We start from the raw sequence: 7,926 nt of genomic DNA on the forward strand, positions 1-7,926 counted from the left end.
AAGTAGAGTAATTAGAGAACTACCAAAAAGAGAAGAATAATGACACTATCTTTTTTTCTTATTTTTTAGATAGCTAATAATGACACTATCAATGCAATGCTATATTGCTATTAAACTACACAACTTGTTTTGTTGTTCACAATATTATTACTTTTATCAACTAGCTTTTGATAAAATAGATTAAATTATAATGGAATATATTGAATATATTATCATGTAATTTTCTATTATAATTTCCTAAACAATCACCAGCATATTCTCTTTATCGTGTAATAATAGAAATTTAATTTTCAAAATTATTGAAAGAATTCAGAAGTTGAGTTCCGTCGACTTTGAGTTCTACATTAGACATCTAATTCCAAAAATCGCTGCCAAAATCGAAAGTTAAAGTCCAAAATAATCAAAAGAATGTGTAAGTTGAGTTCTGAAACTTGTTCGGATGTTAAGTTTCGAATCATAGGCTTGAAATCAAGAGTAAGTTGAGTTCTGAAACTTGTTCGGATGTTAAGTTTCGAATCATAGGCCTAAAATCAAGAGTTAAATTCCAAAGTACTGGCCTATGCTCGGAATTTAAATTCCAAAACTATCTCCCGTCGATCTTCGTTTGCTGTTTTTCATGCTTAAAACGATGAAGGTAGTTGAAAGCTGATTTTCGGATACAGCAAACATTAAAAATATATTGTTTTCCGGTATGCAAAGCTATTTTCTGTTTGTATCTTTTTCCACAGTTGTGGAATGGGTTTGAGCAATTTAGATATGGGTTTTGAACACACTCTCTCTCTGATCTCTATTTTTGTTGTTGAAAATAGTTGTCGGAGATGGAGGGACTCCGGCAAGGGAGGCGATGAGGAGAAAGACGAAGATGAGAAATTTTTAAATCCTTGGACACTTTAATTTCATGTTTTTAATCTGTATGGAACTTAGGAAAAATGGGAGAAAGGAAAAGAAAAGAAAATGACAGGAAAATAGGGGAAAAATTTACTATTTACTAAACTTAAATTTTTTATTTTTTCTACTCTTTCTCTTCCAACCAAATAATAGAAAGATATTTTTTTAATTTTCTTTATTTTCCCTTCCTTTCCTTGGAGTTTGCGGAAAGATGTGAAAAGGAGAGGAAAATTTTCAAATTCTAACTCAACTTTTCTCTCAATTTCTCTTTAATTTTTCCTCTCATTTTGCCCTTCATTATTTTCTTTCCCTTTCCCTTTCTTTCCCCAAACAGAGCCTTCAAAACACAGAAAACATTACATACTGCTATCTCAAATCAATATTTTTTACTGTAATACTCATAACAAGAGAGAACATTTTTTTGCTGTGTTTAAATGAGTTTTTAAGAAATTTTTGAAAATTTTTATAGGGTTATGAGTGGAGGGAGAAATGATTGAAAATAAGGTACTGATTGAAAGGAGATAAAATAACAATGAGAATAATGATTGTAGATAGGTATGAATAATGATTGGAAGTAAGAATAATTAGAATTTTTTGAGTGGCCCGAAATTTTTTTCAAATCGCTGTCCACAAACTAGGCATTTTTTTTTTTATCCGCACAAACTAGTCATTTTTTTGTCAAATTCTTCTCGCCAGCAACGGCTACTGAGAGCAGAGGCAACACACGCTGAGAGAGAGAGAGAGAGAGAGAGAGAGAGAGAGAGAGAGAGAGAGGGAGAGAGCGCTATTTAGGCCTGCGAGATTGCTATCGCAACGCACAGAGATTAATCAATTCCAGTGGCGATGATGGCGGGAGAGTCGGTGGTTCCGGCGAACAGGGGGCGGGGACAACTACGGCTACGAGAAGCCCTCCGCCATCCAGCAGCGGGTCGTCGTCCCCATCATCATCATGAGCCGCGACGTCATCGCCCATGCCCAGTCCGGCACCGGCAAGACCTCCATGATCGGCATCACCGTCTGCCAGATCGTCGACACCCAGTCCAGAGAGAGTACGCTATACGCTTCTTGCAAAAATCCAAGTTTCCTTCGAACTATGTCGTTTTAGGGTTTCAGCAATTTTGAACAACATATCTGGAGAATAAGCTTCTCACAAACCCTAATTTGCTTCCCTCCTTTTTTTACTGGGTCGTGTATTTAGGTACGCGAGTATGTATATTTAGGGTTTTGTTTCATTTTCGTATTTGATTCTGGAAATCCTGTATTTTAGGGCTTGGTGTATGTTGTTTATAGCAGAACACTAATTTTGATTTATGTCTTGTTTACTCTTGCTAGACCATCGACACCCAGTCTAGAGAGTACGCTACGCGTCTTGCGAAACCCTAATTTCCTCAAAACTATGTCGTTTCAGGGTTTGAGCATTTTATGTTGTTTATGGAGGAATAGGGTTTGTCTTGTCTTCGTATTTGGTTTCAGAAATCCTGTATTTTAGGGCTTGGTGAATATGCTTGTTGCAGAACCCTAATTTTGATAGATTTGTTGTTTTCTCTTGTTGCTATAATGCATTTGGTTGCAATTTTCAATCATATAATAATTCCTCCATGATTGCCCTCTCCGTTTGCCAGTCTGTACCCTTATGTCTTTGCCCCTCTTCTCATTTTTGGGGGTCATGTTTTAAATATATTACTATAAAGTTACATAAGCATGTGTGTTTGGGTTGTTTGCGTTTTATGTTGTTGGTGGACACATAGGCTTTGTCTTATTTTTGTATTTGATTTATCCTGTATTCTAGGGCTTGGAGTATGTTGTTTGTTAGAGGACCGTAGTTCTGACTGATGTCTTTTTCTTTCTGTTCTTCCCATATTATATGCTTACATGCTTAGAGAGTAAGCTAGGCTTCTTACAAAACTCTAATTTCCTTAACTATGTCTTTTTAGGATTTATGCGTTTTTTGTTGGTTTCTTTATATTGTAGCATTTGCTTAGTGTTTGGTAGCATTTTTTAATCATACTGACACATCTTTCTATTTTTGGGTCACTATTAGAGGAACACCCATGGTATTGTCCCAAATACTTTCGTCCCATTTGATGATAAGAAGAACTTATCTTACATGGGCTCGTGTATGGAGGTTGGGTACATTGTGCATGTATATGTCCAAGTGTTTGATTCATCCAATTCCCATCTTAAAACCACGGGGACATGAAATATGGACATTCTAAGTTATTAACAAATCTGTGTTTTGGTCCTGTGTTCCTAGGATAAATTTGTTTTTAACAAGTGCTATATGTTATGCTATACACAATGTGCAAGATTTATGCAGAGATTTTTTTGGTGAAACTCGAATTACAAATCCCATACCCTTATCCGGGTGCCCGATAAGGCTACTTTTGACCTTGTGACTGACAACATTTCTTTGTAAAACCAGAGTCGTGTTCATCAATAAAGCGTATAGTCTTGAACACAAAATTAACATGCCAAAGTTCTGAGCAGCCCCTGTGAAACTTCTAGTTTTCCTTTTTCAAATTACACAATGAGTTGCGTAAAGGTATCCTGAGACTCACCATCAAAATATAAAGAAGGGGGTATCCTTAGATGATTCAAACACCCATTCCCGTCTCTTTGGGGAACTGGGTTGAATAACTGGAGGATGGTGGTTGGTTAGGCAAACTTTTTGTGGGAAAGATTGTATTGATTTACAGATGAAAAAAAGATGTAGAAAAGAAAAAAGCAATGTGGGATTGACTGGAATAGTCAATTATAATATTCAAACAATTTCCTCTTTCTACTATAGTCAAAGGTTTAGTTAGTTTCTTCATTAGCTTTTTAATATCTTGCAGGTTGATAAATTTCATTTCAATCTCACAAGGTCCAAGCATTGATACTGTCACTGACACGGAACTGGCTACTCAAATAGAAAAGATGATAGCCCTTGGGAATTTCATTAATATGCAGACCCATGCATGCGTTGGAGGCAAAAGTGTAGGCTAGGATATCAGAAGACTAGAAAGTAGAGTTCATGTGGTGTCTGGAACTCCTGGGAGATTTTGTGACAGATCAAGCGGAGAACATTGTGGACTAGAGCTCTTGTGAGTATAACTTCCTATTTTTGTGTTTTTTCCCATTTAGTTATTTCTGCTATTTTTCTCTGTGTTGAGTTCTTTTTGTAGAGATTATTGTTAAATGTGGAGGATTTTCATTTGGGGAATTCATTTTTATATAATTGATATTGGAATAGGATGAGTCTGATGAGATGCTAAGCTAGGTTTTAAGGATCAAATTTTTGATGTCTACAGATACCTTCCTCTGTGTGTGTTTGTAGATAGATATTGGCATTGCATTCGGGATTTAGGGGTGATTTTTTTTAGTAATGAAAATCTTTATCATGGTTCATGTGTTCTTGATGCTAGTTTATGACAATTTTGTTTGTATTTACTTATCTAAGGATGCACCTAGCTTGTGCTAGGACATAATTTGGGTTTGCATTACTGGTAGTTCGCTACTCACACATGGTGATGTGTGCAGATCCTACAGGGAGTGGCATGGTTGAATATTTAGAATATATAATATTTGAACTTTATTATAGGTGGTTTTGTGATATTTGCTACCCTTCCTAATAAAATTTGGGTGATGACGAGCAAATTTATGACTGATCTTGTTAGGATTCTTGTTAAACGTGTTGAGTTGACTCTTGAGGTAACTTGTCTTTTTCTCTTTATTTTCCTTTTGAGAATCTAAAATTCAAATTTCGTTCCTTGTTAATTGCTTTTTAACTATTTTCCGAATATTATTGGGCATCAAGCAGTTCTTCGTTGCAATAGAAAGGGAGGAGTGGAAGTTTGATACTTTGTGTGATCTTTATGATACCCTTACCATCACCCAAGCTGTTATTTTCTGCAAGACAAAGCGGAAGGTATTGGTTTCAGTGGTCTTGTTCATGATATTGAGTGTTGATGTACTTAATGTCTCATTGTGAAGCAAATAATGGGATATTAATAGCAGACAAAACGTAATTGGGATCTAAATGTATATTCATTTTGGAGTCGAATTCTGGTATTTTCAGGTATGCAGCGGGAACAGCTGTTGGCATCGGCTTAACTATATATTTTTTCGGTGTAGTTCAAGAAAATTATGTTGAAGCCTCTCCACATCCACCTACGAACCTTTACGCACCCTAGATATACCCAAATTGTAATCGGCTATAACAGTATTAAGAAAAAATTGGTCAAGTAATCCATGTACCTTATACCACGTACAATTAGTCATGCCCGGGCTATAGCATCAAATTTGGATTCAGAGGCATCATTTTAGACGTTCCCATGCTTCATATATCTCCAGATACAGTTTTATAGTTGAAATTGTTAATGTCCATTTAAGATTGCCAAATCTGGTGTTTTACACTGTTGGTCATACACATCTTAATTATTGCTAACTTGCTACCAATTTTAATCTATTTAGTGTAGTTGATTGCATTTGTTTTAGATAATTAGCCAGATATCTATTAAGTTTTGTATCCTCTTGATGATTTAGGCCTATTTCATAGTAAGAATCCAAAATTTGAAATTCTAGTAATTGGACCTATCCTGAAGTTGGCCAAAATGTGTTCCCGTCAGTTCCTACACTTGAAAACAGGGTTTATTAACTTTGAAGACTAGAATAACGCCTTGTGTTTTACAATCGACCTCTTTTTATTGAAGGTAAAGGGTACACTCCTTGTCTTGGTCAACTCCCTTGTAGTGTCAACTTACATGTCCATCATTCTACTGTTTCATTCTATCCAGTTGATCAAGGGACAAATTGGCTGCTGAAACTTTCAGGGTATTTGGTTGGTGCTTATTTGCTATTGAACTTGTGCAGATTACTTTTGGGATGTAGAGTATTATCTACGCTAATATATTGTAAAGGAAAGGATTTGGGGACCATCTTCGATTGTTAAGGACAATGCATTGGGAGGGAAATATTTTCCTTCTATTTGTAGCGCTTGAGTTCTATCATTTGGATTTAATTGCCATGTTTTATGTACAGGTTGATTGGCTAAGATGCGTAGCAACAACTTTACTGGTCTCTTCTATGCATGGAGATATGCCCTAGAAGGAGAGATGCAATAATGAAAGAGTTCCGGGATGGTGACACCCGCGTTGTGATCACTACTAATATTTGGGATTAAGGACTGGATGTTCAACAGGCAAGTACTCTCTTTCATTTAGTTGTACATACACTTTTGTATTATTCTGTGAAGTTTCCTTCTAGCTACGATTTGCAAAGGGACTAGTTAATAGTTATGTCGAGTCGTCGACAATTCTGAACTGGTGATGCTATTTATGTACTCAGCTAATCTATATTTATTTAACATAATTTCTAGCCCAACCAGATCTAATTGCATTGGCAATTTCAGATGTTGAAAACACAAATTGGTGGATTTGATGTTACCTTGGTTTAATACGGATTATAGTGTACGTAGTACGTACTAGATCCGAAATGTACTTGTTGCCTCGAATCTGATGTTGCCTTGGTCTACTATGGATCAAAGTTTCCATACCAGATCCAATAAGTATTTGTTGCCTTGAATTAATCTCTCATTGCAAGTGTTGGATCAATTTTATAGATACAAAAATTTGTGTGTTGCTTCGGTTGAAAATAAAAGGACCATGTTTGCTTGATGAGATGGAAATAAAGTACTGGTTACTTCTTCCTAGTAGTGTATACGAGAAAAACACATGGCGGTTAGTAGGCTTTTGGACTACTAGTCATCTGAAGGAAAATAGTGAAACACATGACTGTTAGTAGGTGTTTAGACTACTAGTCATGTGAAAAGAAAATTGTGATTCCTAGTAGGTGTAAAGATTACTAATCACTAAGTGATAAGAACTCTGAAAGTGTGCATTTCAAATTATGCAATCGAAAAAACAGTGGTTCCTAGTAGGTTAACAAGACTACTGGCCACAATAAGTAGCTCATAGTAAAAGGCTACTGGTCACTGAAAAAGTGATTCCTAGTAGAGGGCTACTAGCTACAGAGGAGGGAAGTTGTCGAAATCTTGTTAGACCAAGTATCTTTGATGGGTCTAAAACATATGTTGCTCCGATTCAAAAGAAAGGCCCAATTCATCTTAGAAGTTTATTATTGAGAATTTTTTGTTGGCTTGATTGGTTTTGGAACATGTGGATGTGATGTCACGTCGATTTAATATGGATTAGAGTTTACGTACTAGATCCAAATGGTACTTCTTTCCTTGAATCGATGTTTACTCGGTCAAATATGGATCAAAGTTTTCAAACTAGATTCATTAAGTAGAAGATGGTAATTCCTAGTAGGTGTAAAAACTACTAATCACCAAGTGATAAGAACTCTGAAAGAGTGCGTTTCAATTATGAAATCGGGAAAAAAGTGTTTTTTAGTAGGTGAATGAGACTACGGATCACAATTTGTAGCTCCTAGTAGATGGCTACTGATCACTGAAAAAGTGATTCCTATTAGAGGGCTACTGGCTACCGAGGATGGAATTTATCAAAATCTTGTCAGACCTAGTATGTTTGATGGGTCTAAAATAAATGTTGCTCCGATTCAAAGAAAAGTCCAATCCATCTTGTAAGTCCATTATTGGGAAATATTTGTGGCCTGAGGAATCCGATGACAATTAGAACAAACAATTGGTGGAATATCTTTCCACAGACTTTGCAATCCTTGATTCAGAAGAAAAAGAAAGTTCATGAGGAACTCATTTATATCAGAAGTTCTTGTTTCAGTTTTCAGACAAATTGGTGTAGGCGTAAACTTGCAGGTTAGAAATCTTATAATGTCTTGACGTCCTGTTTGTATGTCATTATGTTGCTTCTTGGCGATGTTACACTTAAAATTGCTATTCATCTTTTGATCTTTTGTCTATCCTCGTTACTTTGGTTTAAAAAAGTGGTAGGTATAGTTTCCCACAATGAGACTTTGTAGTTTGCTAACTTGAGTACTATTTTGGGAATCCCAAGTTTGCTTCTGTGATATGTCCAAAATAACTGCTTCAGTTTACTTTGTTCTCCTAATTTAAAAATC

General features: G+C 35.9%; 1 long non-coding RNA gene across 1 annotated transcript; it reads left to right on the forward strand.

Annotated features, from left to right (window-relative positions):
• Nucleotides 1-3,973: 3,973 nt before the first annotated feature.
• Nucleotides 3,974-7,919, forward strand: LOC131318369 (uncharacterized). The gene is made up of 3 exons (XR_009197666.1): nt 3,974-4,795; nt 5,580-5,700; nt 5,908-7,919. It is a non-coding gene; the product is annotated as an uncharacterized LOC131318369 (long non-coding RNA).
• Nucleotides 7,920-7,926: the final 7 nt, after the last annotated feature.

The sequence above is a fragment of the Rhododendron vialii genome, chromosome 3a, assembly GCF_030253575.1.
Source record: "Rhododendron vialii isolate Sample 1 chromosome 3a, ASM3025357v1".
In the NCBI taxonomy this organism is placed as follows: domain Eukaryota; kingdom Viridiplantae; phylum Streptophyta; class Magnoliopsida; order Ericales; family Ericaceae; genus Rhododendron; species Rhododendron vialii.